The 18838-nt window shown below is 48.3% G+C and overlaps 1 protein-coding gene and 1 long non-coding RNA gene across 3 annotated transcripts in view; one reads left to right on the forward strand and one right to left on the reverse strand.

Moving 5' to 3' along the window:
• The window catches only part of LOC123369342 (maestro heat-like repeat-containing protein family member 7), a 1253347-nt gene that overhangs the window by 408214 nt on the left and 826295 nt on the right, over positions 1-18838 (reverse strand). The gene's annotated exons all lie outside the window — the stretch shown is intronic.
• LOC123369367 lies at positions 5628-7408 on the forward strand. The gene is made up of 5 exons (XR_006579013.1): positions 5628-5779; positions 6114-6261; positions 6441-6749; positions 6913-6985; positions 7375-7408. It is a non-coding gene; the product is annotated as an uncharacterized LOC123369367 (long non-coding RNA).

Raw genomic sequence — 18838 nt, forward strand, 5'->3', positions numbered from 1 at the left:
TTTCTCTGCGTCGCTCGGCTTCATGTACATTAGGCACCTTTAAAGCTCGGCGCTGTAAGGTTTAGTCTTTTAGTATTCGGCTCAGTCGGTTCTTTGAAGAACAGACTCGTTTCAGCATCCAGTAAGTGAGTTGTGGTCGGTCGTTAGGCCCCCTGAGGATACAGAGGTCACCAGTGTTCTGAGCGAAGCATCAGATTTTTCCCAACTCTCTTTAGAATGCTGTTTTTTAGCCCCCCCCCCCCCGCCCTCTGGGGACACAGCGTCCATCAGTTTTCTGAATGAACCATCAAACTGTTCCCAAATACTAGAATATAGGGGAGCGGTGACGAGCTTATGGTTTTGGGAGAATGGTTTGTCAGTCCTTGGTGTTTTATTCACAACCCCTAGAGCGCATGCTCCGGGTTTGTGAATGTGTGTGGTTCTGCGCACGTTCAGAGTCCCTCGAGCGCATGCTCCGGGTTTGTGAATGTGTATGGTTCTGTGCAGGTTCAGAGCCCCTCGAGTGCATGCTCCGGGTTTGTGAATGTGGGTGTTTATTCAGGGTTTGCTGTGGCAGTGGCCGCTGAGGAACAGGAGTTGTGGTTGTTGTTTACCAGAGTCTTGTTTTCCCCTTGGGTTTGACGGATATGAGGTTTGGACTGCCCGGATGCTTCATCTGCACTCTTGTGCTGTTTTGCGTTGTTAAAGGTCTCCAAGCAGATTCCTGGCTCTTTAGTGGTTCTGGAGGAGGTGTCCTTGTAGCGCTGACTAAGCATTGTCAGAAAAGTTGCCCATGCCTATGGGGGGTGGGGGGAACCATTTTACAAAACTGAACTTTACCATCTTTCTCACCCACACCTATGTATTCACTTCAAATACAAAACCTCATAGAACAACCCAACCAATAAGCAAAATATATTTACTGGACTTCATCCATCCATCAGTCACTGATGCTGGTGAATTTTCCCTTTCAGCTGTCTCGTTCCCTTTTCTTCTGAGCTTGTTTTCCCTCTGCTCTAAGGATCTCTCATGCTTTCACCGTACTGTGGAGCAAACAGCATTATTATAAAACACATGAAACCGTCTTGTAAACTTAAAAACTAAATATTCATTAGGGTGTTTTTCTGTTTAAAAAGTCACAGCTTTAAAACAAATCATCCAGTTCAGACTGTACGAGAAACACCGGTTTTGAGTTTATTTCTACCACTTAAAACATAAACCAAAAAACAACAAACAAACAAACAACAACAAAAACCTCAAACATTTTTTTAAAATACATCTCATTTTGCAGAATAAAAACCAAACTGCTTTTAAAATCCATTTTAAACCACATTTTGCACAGGAAAAAACCCTGTTGGTTTGAAACAAACCAAGTACTTTTAAAACCCTACACCTATGCCTTGCCCAGACCCCTCTCACACACAAATTAGCAGCTTTAGAAACACACTAAACCAAGTTTGCCTCCATATACTTTTCAATAACCCCCACCCCGCCATGCATTTAAAAGTCAGTTGCAAAAAAGTTCCCTTTCACTAAGGGATCAAGTGTTGCAGGCACATGCTTGTCCCGTTCCCCCATGTGTGTTTGGGCCTTCAGGTTAAAGAACAAGCAAAAATGTTAGTTACTATTACCACCAAATCCCTATACAAACTGTGCAATACTTAAAGATTTTTAAAACAGTATTAAGCACAACTATAGTTAAAATGGTTTTTACCTTGGCCTGGTGGTGAACTGCAGCTTAACGTTCTGGGTCCATGCTAAGCAGATCACGCTGCAATGAAGATAGGCACCATGATTTTCCTAAGACAGCCTGGGCAAAGAGTGGCATTATACAATGTATAGTTTCAGAGTTCAAGCCAGCCAGCCCTACCTCTGTCTGCCGTCCAGCAGCCTTCCAAGAAAGTTTCTGTTGAAAAGGACAGTCTCCAACAGACCTGAGGTTTTTATACCATCTTAGCCCATTGTTCAAACAGACTTCAGCATAGTAGCTAGCAGGTTAATTTAATCCCCATGGCTCTGAACTAATAGATCCTTAAGGACTTTAGGCACCCCTCCCGCAGCACCCCCTGTGGTGATCTGGGGTGGGGGAACCAAGCTGTCTGCACAACAGGGCTTTTTTTTTCTTTTTTCCTTTTTTCTGTAAGTTAAAATAAATGTTTCTGCGGGGCCTTCTTAGAGTATTGAACAGTCCCCATTTCCAAGCGGGGGGCCCTTTGCAGATATCAATGAATGTCTTGGGGCTTGGGTTTTTTTTTTTAAACACGTTTCTTTCATGCTTAAAGTTTGGGGTGGGGGTGTTTTCTAGAAAGAATGACCCAGAGCATTCGACCAACTCCAGGGCCATATTTAATCTGTCCAATAGTGTTCCACCAACTCCTGGGGTCATACTGAAACTGTCTAATTGAGTTCTGCCAACTCCAGCAGTTATATTGAAACTGTCCAATAGCATCTGCGAATTCCTGAGGTTTTATTTCATTTCATATTAATCAGAACTCACCATCCACCCCCACCCACCCCCATCAAATTTAACCCTATGGCAACAAGGGTAAGTAATCGCAGTCACCCTGGCTATTCAGTGAGGGGGGGGGGTTAAACCCACTCAGTTCAACAGGATAAGTCAACTGTATTGTACTCAAACACAGGTCTGATCAGCCTGCTTGTTTTACTGTAAGCACATTTCTTAGGATTTTCCCCCCACCCACAACATACATTTCAGCTTTTTGCTGTAAATGGGTCACTTTTACACTCAAAACCCACAAGCGCTAGCTTCTCACAAACAATTGATTTTTTATTTAAAAGACATACAGCTCCTTGAAACCAAGCCAAGATGCTTCATTAACACTTTTAGCTCATTTAAGGGCCAAAGGCCTTTGAACAGAAACACAGATAGTCACAAAGCCCTTTTCAATAGGGTTTATTTTAAAATTTACAGCTACCAAGTTTTCTATCGCATGTTTGTCCCCTCACCATTCTCTAGCTGAATCCTTTTAGATTCCTTACAAATAGTCTTTTCCTTAAGCAGGAATCTGTAACTTTTTGTGCAGACTAGACGGCCAATATCACGCCGTGTCGTGGATAAATGACCCCGCGTTGTGTTTGGATCAGAATCACACGAGGCCCCTTTATTACGAGCATGCCGGGGGCGGGGACCAGCGAACTGGCTTACCCCTGAATAGAGATTTTTCAACAGGTTTTATAGCAAAAACCCCACAATTTGTGGGTCCTTGTTCACATGATTGCCATAACTGGAGAAATGCTGTGCAAGTGAGTGAGTGGAGACCCTGACTGTGTTTTAAAGAAAATGAACCAGAAGGTGCCTCCAATTTTTCCACTCCAGCTGTAAGCAGGTTATTTTCTTTAAAACACAGTCAGGGGCTCCACTCAACTGCACAGCATTGAATAAGGTCCCCCCTTGCACTAAATGTTCTTGGCTTAGGGACAGACATTGCACAGCAGAACCTCTGGCAATCATGGTGTTTAATCAGCTTTCCAAACCCAGCTCAGCACATAGGCCCCAGACCTTGTGGTTTATATCCACTGAAGTCCAAGACACTCAGTCGTGGGGCTGTTGGCCTGGCGCATCTATGACACGGCCCTCGCAATCTTCACAAAGCTTTTCCCTCAGGCAGTGCTTAAGGGCAGCATAAACAGCAACGCGTACAATAGTCTGCGTGACTTTTTTACACTCACGACGTGGCACTGGCTCAGTTAGTTCTATGCCAAGCCTCCTCCGAAACCCCTCATGGCCATCATCCTCAGAGTCTTCTTCAACAATTTGTATCAGCATTGAGCAAAACCGAGGTGGGCCCAGTTCATCTTCCCTGCTTGATGCAACGCTGTCCAGGGCTTCCAGGCCATCTAGAAAGGCATTGTCGAGCTGTTGAGAGATTTTCAGAACAGAAACAGTGTAAGCGCCACAGTGTTTGTTTTTAGATTTACACAACTCCTGGTTCCTTACCCGTTAAGAAGCGATTGCTTCTTAATCATTCATTTACCTGTGTGACGTCTTTACCATTCACCTTGTCCACCAGTGACTCCCCCCAGCCTCAATCGCATTCCACCTCTAAGTGGGTGGACAAAAAGAGGTCACCATGTTCATTGGGGTGTCTCACAAGCAGTTGGGTTTGGGGTTCTGGTTCCGGTTTATCCATCAATGGCTGGGCCGAAGGGCTCCCCTCGGTCACTCCCTCCTCCTCCTCCTCGGCACTGTCGCTGATGTAGCGCTTTCTCCGCGGATAGTCAAAGACCCTTGGGATGAAGACAGTCTGAAGTTCTCACGGGGATGGTGAAGGAGTCCAGGTTTCCTCTCAGCAGCCTTCCCACGATTTCTAAACCATGTGTCCTTGGTAAGAGATGGCCTCATCTGTCCGGCGCTGGGACTTAAGGGGTAATGGTGCTGCACTCTGATTGGCAGAGGGCCTTGGGAGGAGTTCTTAGTGGGGTCATACGGCCCACTTCTGGACGGGTCACTCTGCCCCGGAATTCTCCCTGATTGGTCAAAATCTCCTCTTAGGGCAGTCCTATCGGGTCAAACCCATCCTAATTGGTAGATGGCGGTCAGAGGAGTTCTTAGAGGGGTCACACGACCCACTTCTGGATGGGTCACCCCACCTCAGAACTCACCCTGACTGGTCAAATCTCCTCTCAGGGTGGTCCTTCTGGGATGAAACCCATCCTGATTGGTAGAGAGTGGTGGGAGGAGTTCTTAGAGGGGTCACCTGACACACCTTGCTTCCAGTCATGTGGCCACCTTGACCCCGGAGTTAAACCCCCCCATGGGGCGGGACATCCGGTGACAGGTGGGAGAGACTAAGGGGTCAACGGGTAGGGCTTGGGAGGGTCAAGGGGAGGGGTTAGGGTTTGATTGATTGATTCCTGATAAATACCAAGATTACATGGATAACGTGGAAAGAAATGTGGACTCGTTACCTCTGCACTGGGACTATGACTGCCCTATTGACCTACCACCTTGGTTGAAAGCTGCTTTTCCCTGTATTTATGCATTGTTGGGACCAGAATTAGTGGATCTCCCTGCATGCAGTCATGAAAACCGGTCCTAAGAGCAGGCCCTTTTGGGGAAGAAGAAATGTGGGACTCTGCTACGCCTCTCTTTAGACAATCAGCTCCTGAACAAAGTGATCATTTGAAACCATGACCCTCTGCTGCGAATCCCACAATTGTTGGCTCACAGGAAATCTGCAAAGGGTTTCATCAAACTTCATCTGCAAGGATTTCCAATCTAACCCTCGTTTGGGCAAGAGACAAATTGAAGACAGATTTCAAAACAGACGATGGACATTTTAACGGTCTGATATGCTAGTTGAGCTAACTAAGGGTCCCCTGACCCTGAAACACTTCATCAGTGATGTATTTGGGGACAGTGTCATCTATTCGGGTGAAATACGTCTCTTTTTGGAGAACACAGAGCAGCACACGCAGCACATCCGAACCTGGAGAGGTTTCGGCTGCATGTTTTCAACGCAGAATTGGAAAAGCGGAACCTCCAGCCAACTCTCCACAGAGTTTTGGGGGTACACCCTCTCCCCAGAAGATGTTATGATTGATCCAAATAAGGTGGAAGCCATTCATAAATGGGGCGAAGTTGGAAGTCCTCAAGAAGTGCAGCGCTTCCTAGACTTCACTCATCCTGTGAAATCGAGACGTGCTGGCTCTCAGTGATGCTTAGACGGAAAACCACGCACCCCACACAGAGGTTGGAACCACCCACTGCCCAGTTGTCCTGAGGAGCCATGATGTCTCCAGGAGCTGTGTAAAGGGCACAGGGATCAGCCTCTCAAAGGTAGGGGAGGGTCATGTGAGGAGAGGGTCTAAGAGAGGAGGATCGTGGGCTAGGCTCTGTATTTGGGCTTGGCAGGGATCGAGAGAAGGGAGAGGGCTGTTAGAGGGCAATGCGAGGTGGGAGGGGGGTCGGAGATGGGGACAAGGCCTGAAAAGTTCAGCTGCTTTAGATCAACTGTGCCAGAGAATAATCACTGGTTGAAGTGACTGAAAGCTCTGAGCTGGGGCTGGCCAAAATCCTCCTCCTCAGATGGGAACATCCCAAAAGTCTGTAGAAGCTCAGCCTCTGAGGTGAACGTTGTGGCCCTAACCTCTCTCTGCTCTATACTTCACAGGATTCCAGCCGGCTGTTCCAATCCAGGAGGAAAACTGTGCCACCGAAGTCTCCCAGCACCTGGTCAGTGAAGTGCCACTTAACCCCGCTGTGATGCACAGACCTTGCCCTGGCTGGCTGCACAGGGCTGAATTTCACCCCGTCAGAGCGTAAGGAAATAATTGTCTGAAAGCCTTTTTCTTTTTGGATGTCTGTCTAGTGGGAAAGAACCATGGGGATTTTTAGCCTGTTTTGCCCCCATGCCTGGTGGTTCAATGATGCAGAGACGTGCTGATGCATTGGTTGATTTCCCCACCTTTTAATCTACTCTCTTCTTCTCTTTTAACAGGTATTCTAAGGGTCCCCCGTGCATCATATGGGCATTCTTGAGTGTGCAGATTGCATCAGACCTGCACCTGAATAATTAATAGTGACTGACATATGCAGACACTAAAGTTCTGCAGCCAAATTCTCAGAAACCTTCCTCTTCAATGTAAGATCAGGATTTTGGTTTAAATTTATTTTTATTTAAAAAAAATTGCTAAGCAGATGCTACACTGTAAGAAGAGGAAAGAGAATCAAAAACTGAAAGATTGTTACTAAAACCAGTGAACAACTGCAGAGAGTGGAGACCCGGCAAAGCAAACAAATGAATACTGTGAGTAAATAACCTGAAAGCAAATGGGGAAGAAAACCTCATCTGGGTAATTGTGGCTCTTGGGACAAAAATTGGGTTCCTGGTACGTAGCTTGGCTGAGATCATCCCTTTTGCCTGGGATTCCAATGTCATTCTCTGTGTGGTGTCCTTATTTTATTCCTAGGAAAAAGATCCCCAAAGGAGATGTAAGGATCCGGAACTCTAATGTCTGCCAGAAACTTCAGCCACCTTCACAGGTAGAAGTCACTGGCTTTCCTACTATGCCGCTAGTGCTCTTCCTGCTCTCCAGATCTGCTCCCTCCAGCAGGACAGAGACACCCCTTAACTCCCCGAGTCCTGATTTCCTGCCATTCAAGGGGCTGAGGGTTTGCATTGCCCCCACCCCAACCATCTGAGACTTTTCCTATGGGAATCTCCCTAGAGCAGGGGAGAAATCTGTTCTTTCATTAGAACCAGTCTGCTCAGTAAATCCACCCACACTGACCTCATCTCAGCTGCTTTGTTTATCCAAGATTAGTGGTATCTTAGGAAAACCCTTAGCGTGTGGGGGTGTGAGGTGGAGCAGGGGATGCAGGACCACCAGCAGATTCCCCTGAAGAACACCACCCTGTCTTTCTCTGGTCAGGTTAAAGCTCGCCGTCCATTGCGGAGGTGAAGACTGGATGGGAGCTGCTGGACTGACCTTGATGTGCCATGTCAGGACCTACATCTCAGGGGTGGCCAGCAGCAGATGTAACACGTGTGTCCAGGAATGGGCTAAATAACCTATGTTGAAAGGTAAGTAAAATCATGGCCACATGTAGACATCACAGGAATTGGTGGGGATTGACCCAGGGTTCTTCAGCACAAGCCCCTCTCACTCACTGTCAACAAATCCAGCTCCACCCACTAGACCACACCCCATTCCAGACCCCCAGAACCCAGGAGCCCTGATTCTCAGACCCAGGCCTCACATCACAAGGCCAAACCTCCTCCCGTTATGGGCGCTGCAGAAGGGACCATTGGCAAAAAAATACCCTCTGCATTCCCTCTGTCAGAGACTGCGGCCACGGGTGACAAGTGAATGAGCTGAGATCTCCCCTGTGGGAATCCGAGGGGCTGCACATTTGGGGTTTCACAGGGACGGCCTCTGGCAGCCATTGACAGAGTGTTCCTGGCAGGAGATTTTCCATCTCTTACAAAGGGTTTCTGTTCCCACAGATCTCAGCAGCTCAGCAGAATGCGGGACAGCCGAGTGCTGATGGGCTAGAGGGTCCCAGAAGTCGCTGTGCAGCAAGGGCAGTGTCTGCAGTCACCGTGGGCCACACCCTGCGCTCCAGACAACCCAGGCTGGTTCCCTGGATTGCAAAGGGGACTTTGGCTTGGGGAATCGGTGCTGGTGCCTGTGTCCACATCTGGGATGTTTTTATGAGGCTACTCCATGGTCCATGAAGCGCCATGAAAGCAAGAGGAGAATGGATATTAGAGAGTGAGGCTGGGACCTCTGCGGAGCTGCTGCAGTCAAACATCCACAGCCAGAAGAGAGACGATGGGAAACGCGCTTCACTGGCTGGCCACAGCAGCTGTCTCAGAAAGCTCTGCTCATGCTCCAGCCAACAGAGGCAGGACGAAGAGCCACACAGGGAGAGCCTGGGTTGCAATTAGCAAGTTGCGGTTTTTTCAGTGGATTATGCTGCCCTGACCGTCTATTTCCTGCAATGTGCACATTCAGCCTCCCTAGCTGACCTCAATGGGAGTTAGGTTCTCCGTGCCCACAGGACAGGGCTGGCCTTACCATGAGGCGAACTGAGGCGGCTGCCGCAGGTGCCAAACTGTGGCAGGGCACCACTAGGACCCAGAGCGTAGAAAATTGTGTCTGGTGCTGGTGCATATGTTTTCTCTCTGCTGTAGATGCACAGAGCTGGTGGAGTGCTGTGCTGGAGGAAGGGGGCACAAGAGACATAACAGGCAGGCAGGAGAAACGGGGAGAGGGAATAACAGAAAGCAACAGGAGCTGCAGGGAGAGAGAGGAGGAGGAGCCTCTAATGTACCTCTTGAGCACCCCCAGGAGTCTGGACTAACACCAGCTTGTCAGGGAGCTTCCTATTTCCTGCTGCTTCCCTGAACCCGCTTGAGGAGAACAGGCAGTCAACTGAAGTAGTAGGAGCCGAGTAGGCCCTTAAGATGCTGATATCTTCCCTCATTCAGACCCTGCTACCAGCCCGCTTATTTGTCCCCTGCCACTCTAGCTGGCACAGAACAGCAGTCATGAGTGAAAGAAGAAAACGCCCCTGTGAGGCAGCATTCAGAAAAAGAAAGAAAGCAAAGGAAGCTTTTCTGTCTAAGCAGGAAGGAGCTCTCCTGAGATAGATAGACAAAAATGTTCATGGTGAGCCTTCTGGCCCCAGTGAGGATGTGAGTGGTGAGGAGATGCCTGATCTTCCAGGTAGTCAGAGTGCAGGAGACCTGGCAGCTACTGCAACATCCATATCTCCATCTCAGATGGATGTAACCATGCACATTCCTGAAGAAAAGTATAGCTCAGAGAAGAGTGTGGTGGAGGCACAAGAAACAGCTGCTGCTGAGTTCAGTTCCTTAAATCTAGATGATCCAGGACTGTGGACCCACTTGAGCAGTAGCCTGAGTGACTTCCTTGTACTGCATGGGCCACAGCAAGTGAAAAACTTCACATTCCCCAAAGACAATGAAAATAGAAGTTTCCATCCAACACATTCCTGGTGTGAAATCCCCAATGGTGACAAAGTGGAGAGGCCATGGCTTATGTACTCAAAAACCCAGAATACTGCATACTGTTTTTGTTGCAAACTCTTCTAGTCTAATGTTCCAGCCACACTGAGTTCTACAGGAACAAAGGACTGGAAAAATCTGGCTAGAAATGTGGCATGCCATGAGAAGGCAGCAAATCAGCAGAGAGCATTCCATAGGTGGAAAGAGCTTGAGATGAGCCTAAAGTTAAAGGCCACCAGAGATGATGAGCATCAAGAGAAGATTGCATCAGAGTTCTGAAAAGGTTTTTTGCCATTGTGAGGGGGCTTGCTACCCAAAACCTAGCACTGCGCGGCACTTCAGATCAGGTGCATGTGCCAAACAATGGAAACTTCTGCATAGAACCTCCTCACCACACAAGTTCCCCAACCCACCACCCTTTCTTTAATCATAATAATAATTCATAATAAATAAATGACTATTCATCAGAAGAAAGAAAGAACGTTCTAGTTCTTACATCTCCTGCTTTCTTTGTGTGTGTCAGTCTTCCTTAGATCATAGGGGCTTTGTATCAGGGAGTGTCCTTACTTTCCCTGTCTCGTAAAGTGCACACTAGTGACACTGACCAGATAAATAATGGAGACATCACACGCACACAAAAATAACCAAGCCCTTTGTTATGGAGACTGTTCTCCTCAGTAAAGCAAGCTATAAACATTAGGAAATGCACAGAGGACTAAAAGGCTGCAAAGTGAAGCACTCTCAAGTTAGGAAATACCAGAATGAGCATTGCCTGTGCAACATTAACTCTGCAAGAAATGAGGCAGGGATCCTACAGGCCAAAGACTCCTTCAATACACAGCCCCAGAGAATAAACCCCTGTGCACTGAATAAGGAAGGGGTCCCGTGGGAAAAAAATACCATGGGATCATGTCATTAAAGCCTGCATCATCCTGCAAATGCACAAGAGGACTGAATTGAGGGTGCCAGGGCAACACTTCTTTGGACATTTGCTAACCTGAGAATGCTTCACTTTGTAACCTTTCCATCCTGTTTAAAAGCCTTGACTTTGTATTTCCTAATGATTTTATTGATGAAAGCAAATGTGAGTAACATTAAATGAAGGGTTTTTGTTTGTTAATTTCCTTTGTTTTTTTTTTAATAGAAAGAAAATCTTTCATCTCTGTGCTGTGTAACGGGGTGACCCCTCCCCTGCTCCAGCCTGGAAGGGGTTGGAAAAGCCCTGCAGGGGGCTGGGGCTGGGCAAGGTAAAACCCTGGCTGATTGGGGGAAGTGGCTGCAGCTGGGGCCATGCCCCAAACTGAGCGACAGGGCCTTATAAGAAGGCCAGGGAAGCTGAAAGGATCTCTCTCTCTCTCTCTCTCTCTCTCTGTCTCTGTGTGTGTGTGTGTGTGTGAGTGAGTGAGTGAGTGAGTGTGAGAGAAGGGAGAAGGGCCTGGGTGCAGGGAGCTAGAGACAGGGTACCTGAGTGGGGCAGGGGAAAGGCTGGGGAGCTCCTGCCTGGAAAGCCCCAGGCTGTGGCCTAGCATAAGGCCAAGAGGTCCTGGGGGTTGCAGAGGGCAGCCCAGCGGTAGGCCAAGACAGCAGGTCCAGACCCTCCTTGCTGGTGATGAGTGGCTGATCCTGCAGCCTGCCCCAGGGCATGGGGACTAGATGATGACTGGCAGTAGCTGTATACTGATGTGAGGTGGGGATAGTGGGTTGGAGGTTCCCCAAGGAGGGGAGACCCTGAGACTGAGGGGTTACTGCCAGGCAGGGCTGGCTCCAGACCCCAGCCTACCAAGCAAGTGCTTGGGGCACACCTCGGGACAGGGTGGCACTCGGGGGGAGGGTTGTTTTTGTTTTGGTTTGGCCGGGCGGCACTGGGGGGAGGCGGAGCTTGGGAGATGTGGTGCCATGCTGGGGGACTTGGGCAGCGTGGCACTCGGTTGGGGCAGGCTTCAGCGGCACGGCGCTGGGGGGTGCGGGGGACTTGGGCGATGCGACGCTCGGGGGGGGCGGGGGACTTGGGCGGTGTGACGCTCGGGGGGGTGGGGCGGCGCGATGCTCGGGGCGGGGGCGGCGCTCTTTGTTTTCGCTTGGGATGGCAAAAATGTTAGAGCCGGCCCTGGCCACGGGACTTCCGCGCTCGGCCGGGGGAGCGGGACCGCGAGGTTGAGGGGCTCCAGCAGGGAGAGCGGGACTGCAGGGTTGAGATGCTCCGGCTGGGGGAGCGGAATGGCAGAGTTGCAGGGCTCCGGCCGGGAGAGTGGGACCGCGGGGTTGCGGTGCTCTGGCCGCAGTAGTGGGGCAACAGGACTTCCGCGCTTGGGCGAGCGGGACCGTGGGACTTGCTGCACTCCAGCGCAGGGAGCGGGACGGCAGGGTCCCTGGGTTCTGCCGGGGGAGCGGGGCTGCGGGATTGCATAGTTGAGATTATTTTTTCCAACGTGCATCGCTTTGCATTTGTCAATGCTGAATTTCATCTGCCATTTTGTTGCCCAGTCACTCAGTTTTGTGAGATCCCTCTGTAACTCCTGGCAGTGTAATTTGGACTTAACTATCTTGAATAATTTTGTATCATCTGGAAATTTTGCCACTTCACTGTTCATCCCCTTTTCCAGATTATTGATGAATATGTTGAACAGCACAGATCTCTGTACAGATCCTTGAGGAACCCTGCTGCTCACCTGTCTCCCTTGTGAAAAAAAACCTGATTGTTTATTCCTACTCTTGTTTCCCATCTTTCAACCAGTTACTGATCTATGAAAGAACCTTCCCTCTTAGTTCAGGGCTAGTTAGTTTCCTTAAGAGCATTTGGTGAGGGACATTGTCAAAGGCTTTCTGAAAATCCAAATACATTGTATCCACTGGATCCGCTTTATTTATGGGCTTATTGACTCCCTCAGAGAATTCTCATACATTGGTGAGGCCTGACTTCTGTTTACAAAAGCCATTGACTCTTTCCCAGCAAATCATGTTTATCTATGTGTCTGATAATTCTGTTTTTTTACAATAGTTCCTTCCAAATTGGCCTATAATTGCAGGGGTTGCCTCTAGAGACCTTTTTGAAAAATTTGCATTACATTAGCTGCCTGACAGAATAATCCTTGGGTTCTAGAAAGCAGGTATAGCGAATTCCATACTATCCTCCTGCCTCCATGTAGGGGGTGTGGAGAAGCATGGAGATCTGTGTCTGGGGCAGAGTGCATGGTGTGCCACCTATCCTAGGCCAGCACAGCATCTGGGCTAACCTAGGCCTGTGAGGAGTGGGTGTGAGGAGCCTGTGCAGAACTGAGAGCTGAGATCAGGCTGCTTCCATGGAGAGATTCTGTGAGCTGGATTTTGCGGCCCCTGCTACCTGTGAGTGCTGAGTAGCCCCACAGCGATCAATAGAACTGTTCGTGTCAGTCATCGCTCCCCACCCTGAGCAAGGTCTGCACAATCCAGCCCTTTACGTGCAGAAAGGACATTGCTGTCCCTGCCCAGAGCTCGCACGCAGGGTGACTGGGGTGTGGGGGGAGCAGTCTAGGCTACAGACTGCACCAGTGCTTCTCCTCCCCTCCCCCAAGTGAAACACACCCACTGGCAGTAAGTTCTGGCAGGGCAGTGACAATGACACAGATCCTGTGGGCTCTGGCAGGCAGCTGGGAAAGACCCCAGTGGTAGGCAGCACAGTGACAGGGACTGTGGGCTCAGGCATCATGTCTGCAGAGAGAATTAGCATGTCCTTTTCTCTCCTTATTTTCCCCATGGGTTCACCCATGTTGCATTAACTACAGGAATGCGGGCAGAGCTGAATGCTGTGAAAAAGATAAAACCCAATCTGGACATAGAATTATAGACAAGGTATCGAGTGGGAGCCACTGCACCAACACGGCTCTGGCCTGGCTGCCCTGCCACTAGCTGGGTCAGCAGCCAGGAACAGATGAGAACCTGGCCCTCCTAAGAGGGATCCCACCATTCCGAGACTCCATCATCCTGGGATCCAATGTGGAATTATGATTCTGTCCCAATCGCTCAGTCACTCTTTGTTGTATGTTTTTTCCTCCCACCCTTCCAGTTTTACACAATCCCACAGCTATTGACGGCTTTCTGTGTCCATCTCCAACATTTATTTATGCCAGATGTTCGTTTCTGTGTCAGTTTGGCTGGAGTCCAACCAAGCTCATGAATCAAGAACTGATGCTGTACTTCAGAGTTTGTATTTCTTGCCAAAGTTTGTTCTGTTCTTGTGCACAAGAATTTTCCCATTGTCCAAGGCTGGGGGAGTCCTCAGGGATGCTTCCCAGCCCACTTTCTCAGGGTCCCAGTTTCTTATTCATTATGGTCAAAAAGCTTGTGCAGGCAGAATGATAGTTTGGGCAGCTAAAAGAGGGTTCATTTACCCTTCTCTGGGTGCTCATGGCTTTATCAGAAATGTGCTGTAGGTGGCCACAAAGGACTGTGAAGATTCATTTGGGAGTGGAAAATAAAGAAGCAGGACAGGGAGATGATTAATGGCCAATCACCCAGTTGCATGTGCCTGGACAGATGCTGCTGGCTGTTCTAATTATGCCTGGTGCACGATTAATTTAGCAGGCACAAGTGAAGACATTTACTTCTGTCATAAACAGATAGTTAAGGGTTAATGTCTCTTTTACCTGTAAAGGGTTAAGAAGCTCAGTAAACCTGGCTGACACCTGACCAGAGGACCAATAAGGGGACAAGATACTTTCAAATCTTGGTGGAGGGAAGTCTTTTTTGTTTGTGGTGTTTGTTTTAGGGGTTGTTCGCTCTCGGGACATGAGAGGGACCAGACATCCATCCAGGCTCTCCAAATCTTTCTGAATCAGTCTCATGTTTCACATTTGTAAGTACCTAGTCAGGAAGGCATGTTAGTCTTATGTTTGTTTTCTCAATCTGTAAATGTTTCTTTTGCTGGAAGGATTTTTACCTGTTTGCTGTAACTTTAAACCTGAGGCTAGAGGGGATTTCTCTGGCTATATACATTTAAATACCCTGTAAGCATTTCCCATCCTGATTTTACAGAGATAAGTTTTACCTTTTCTTTTTCTTTAATTAAAAGCTTTCTTTTTAAGAGCCTGATTGATTTTTCTTTGTTTTAAGATCCAAGGAGTTTGGATCTGTGTGAAGCCTCTCAAGGCAACCCAGGGAGGGGAAAGTCTGGGGGGAAAAGGATGGGGGAATGGTTAATTTCTCCTTGTGTTAAGATCTAAAGGATTTAGATCTGTGTTCCCCAGGGAAGGTTTTGGGGGGAATGGAAAGTGTACCAAAACACTATATTTTTGGTTGGTGGCAGCGCTATCAGATCTAAGCTAGGAATTAAGCTTAGAAGGGTACATGCAGGTCCCCATCTTTTGGACGCTAAAGTTCAGAGTGGGGGAGGAAACCTTGACAACTTCATAGCCACTCACTTGCTCTCACAGCTACAACAGAGCCACAGACCCTATTACGCATTGATTAAAATACCCCCAAACACACACTTTGGGTCTGAGTGAAACACATAGAGCTGAGGTGTGCTTGGCCTGGGCAGAAGATGAACCTGAGCTTTATCTAGCTCTGAGCAAAAGAGAATTAGAAGAAAATATACATTTTAAAAGCAGCAAAGAATCCTGTGGCACCTTATAAACTAACAGAAGTTTTGCAGCATGAGCTTTCGTGGGTGAATACCCACTTCTTCGGATGCAAGCAGTGGAAATTTCCAGGGACAGGTGTGTATATATAAGCAAGCTAGAGATAACGAGGTTAGATCAATTAGGGAGGATGGGACCCTGTTCCAGCAGCTGAGGTGTGAAAACCAAGGGAGGAGAAACTGGTTCTGTAATTGGCAAGCCATTCACAGTCTTTGTTTAGTCCTAAGCTGATGGTGTTAAATTTGCAGATGAACTGGAGCTCAGCAGTTTCTCTTTGAAGTCTGCTCCTAAAGTTTTTTTGTTGTAGGATGGCCACCTTAAAATCTGCTATTGTGTGGCCAGGGAGGTTGAAGTGTTCTCCTACAGGTTTTTGTATATTGCCATTCCTAATGTCTGATTTGTGTCCATTTATCCTTTTCCTTAGAGACTGTCCAGTTTGGCCAATGTACATAGCAGAGGGGCATTGCTGGCATATGATGGCATATATTACATTGGTGGACGTGCAGGTGAATGAACCGGTGATGGTGTGGCTGATCTGGTTAGGTCCTGTGATGGTGTTGCTGGTGTAGATATGTGGGCAGAGTTGGCATCGAGGTTTGTTGCATGGGTTGGTTCCTGAGCTAGAGTTACTATGGTGCGGTGTGCAGTTGTTGGTGAGAATATGCTTCAGGTTGGCAGGTTGTCTGTGGGCGAGGACTGGCCTGCCACCCAAGGCCTGTGAAAGTGTGGGATCATTGTCCAGGATGGGTTGTAGATCCCTGATGATGCGTTGGAGGGGTTTGAGCTGGGGACTGTATGTGATGGCCAGTGGAGTCCTGTTGGTTTCTTTCTTGGGTTTGTCTTGCAGAAGGAGGTTTCTGGGTACACATCTGGCTCTGTTGATCTGTTTCCTTATTTCCTTGTGTGGGTACTGTAGTCTTGAGAATGCTTGGTGGAGATTTTCTAGGTGTTGGTCTCTGTCTGTGGGGTTAGAGCAGATACGGTTGTACCTCAGTGCTTGGCTGTAGACAATGGATCTTGTGGTGTGCCCGGGATGGAAGCTGGAGGCATGAAGGTAGGTATAGCGGTCGGTAGGTTTTCGGTATAGGGTGGTGTTAATGTGACCACCACTTATTTGCACCGTGGTGTCTAGGAAGTGGACCTCCCGTGTAGATAGGTCCAGGCTGAGGTTGATGGAGGGGTGGAAGCTGTTGAAATCATGGTGGAATTTTTCCAGAGTCTCCTTCCCATGGGTCCAGATGATGATGATGTCATCAATGTAGCGTAGGTAGAGAAGGGGCGTGAGTGGACGGGAGCTGAGGAAGCGTTGTTCCAGGTCGGCCATAAAAATATTGGCATATTGTGGGGCCATGCGGGTGCCCATAGCGGTGCTACTGATCTGGAGATATATATTGTCATTAAATTTGAAATAGTTGTGTGTGAGGATAAAGGCACAGAGCTCAGCAACCAGTTGTGCTGTGGCATCATCAGGGATACTGTTCCTGATAGCTTGTATTCCATCAGTGTGTGGGATGTTTGTGTAGAGAGCCTCTACATCCATGGTGGCCAGGATGGTGTTTTCTGGAAGGTCACCAATGCATTGTAGTTTCCTCAGGAAATCAGTGGTGTCACGGAGATAGCTGGGAGTGCTGGTAACATAGGGTCTGAGTAGAGAGTCCACATATCCAGACAGTCCTTCAGTGAGAGTTCCAATGCCAGAGATGATGGGGCGTCCAGGATTTCCGGGTTTGTGGATCTTGGGTAGTAGATAGAATAACCCTGGTCGGGGTTCTAAGGGTACGTCGGTTTGTTCATGAGTGGAAATCCATCAACCTCATGAAGAAACTTGCACAAATACAGACTACTAAACAAAGACTGTGAATGGCTTGCCAATTACAGAACCAGTTTCTCCTCCCTTGGTTTTCACACCTCAGCTGCTGGAACAGGGTCCCATCCTCCCTGATTGATCTAACCTCGTTATCTCTAGCTTGCTTCTTGCTTGCTTATATATACACACCTGTCCCTGGAAATTTCCACTGCTTGCATCCGAAGAAGTGCGTATTCACCCACGAAAGCTCATGCTGCAAAACTTCTGTTAGTCTATAAGGTGCCACAGGATTCTTTGCTGCTTCTACAGAACCAGACTAACACGGCTACCCCTCTGATACTGGATTTTAAAAGCAGGTCATGTGGGAGAGGGGAGGGCTGGAGATAGTAGGGGGCTGTAGCCCAAGAGCCACTTGACTAAATGAGTCCAAGTTTCAACCAACAACTCCACCCTAGCAATTTTCAGGCCAATCTGCTACTGCACATGGATTTTAAAATGCTTGGAAAAATCAGCTGTAAACTGCAACACAGGCTTAGCTATGGGGCAGCTCTTTTCCCTCCATAACAGAAAAGGGGCCTCTGGGAGAATCCTAAACTACGTTACAAAGGGTGACTATAGGTGAAGAGCCATTACACGCCCAGTGGGCACTTGTGCAGCATTCCCACACCATACGATTGTGTAAACAGAAATTTGGAAAGTCTTGAAAATAATCCTGGGGAGTGAGGAAATTGTAGGGATAGTCCAAGAACTATTGGAGAAGTTATTGGCCATGAAATCTGAGCATTCTATGCATGCAGAGACAGAATGTGATAGGCCCTGTCTGCCTCCAGGTGTTGCTTGGTGACTGATAATGCTTAGCTGAAGAGTAACTAGCAATGAGAGTGCCAAGAAGGTGTCACCCACCTGTTTCCTTATGCTTCTTGTCTCTTCTTGGCCTCTGGGGGTTACCAAGTATGTTTGTCTTGTGATTAAAAAATGTTTCTTCACTCTGAGGAGCCTACACTGGATTTTTTTAGTGTATGAATTCATAGCAATTGAAGCAGGCCATGCAGTAGATTATCCTGCTAATCCTGGATTGGTTTATATGGTAATTCCTCTGTTGCGAGGCAAGTACAAATTCTGCCCTCAGTTACATCTGTGTAATGCCTCTGATGCATAGAAGTTATGCCTGGACAAGACCCATGATCTTCCTGCCAGTGCAGGGTTGTTCCTGCAAAAGCCAAAGGGGCTGCACAGGGGGTAACTCAAGGTGGAATTTGACCCTAACACACTCTGTGTGATTCTCCCCTGCACGGCCCCATCCTCAGACAACTGCGTTTGAGCAAAGCTGGTGTGACGAGCCTATTAAACCTTACTAGGGAATTTCACTCACTCTGTAGGCCTAATACTGCTGCCATTGGAGTCAATGCACATCTCATTGACTGCAGAGGGGCAGGAATGGGCTGTAACGGGTGTGTGTGTGCAAAATTCAAACTGGCTTAACAAACTGTTGTGGTCTTATTTAGCCCTTCCTTGCTACACCTGCAGAAGGAGTGAGGCTTGGAGGGAAGGGTTAAAAGGGGATTGCCCAGCTAAGGTAAGAGCTGGCTGAGAGGGAGCCTAAACCCCTTGCTCCCAGAGTGAGAGAAGTCTGCCCGGGCCCAGGACCTGACTAGAGATAGCTGCCTGCCAGAGCCTCGCTGAGGGAAGGGAGGCCTCCTGTGGGGCTAGTGTTCGATTGTTACCAGTGACTTGCCTGTGGGTGCTGAGCAGGCTGCAGGTGCCCCTCCTCATGTAACAGCCAAACACAGAGCTGACTAGGGACCCAACAGTGCTCTGTAGCAACAACTTGAGCAACCGGGTCACCCCAGCTTTGTAGGTCTGAACCAAAGCCCACCAAAGTCGAACTGAGTCTTTCCATTGATGTTAATGGGAGTTGAATTCAGTCATATGTGACAAAG

Source organism: Mauremys mutica, chromosome 4, assembly GCF_020497125.1.
Source record: "Mauremys mutica isolate MM-2020 ecotype Southern chromosome 4, ASM2049712v1, whole genome shotgun sequence".
Taxonomy (NCBI): Eukaryota; Metazoa; Chordata; order Testudines; family Geoemydidae; genus Mauremys; species Mauremys mutica.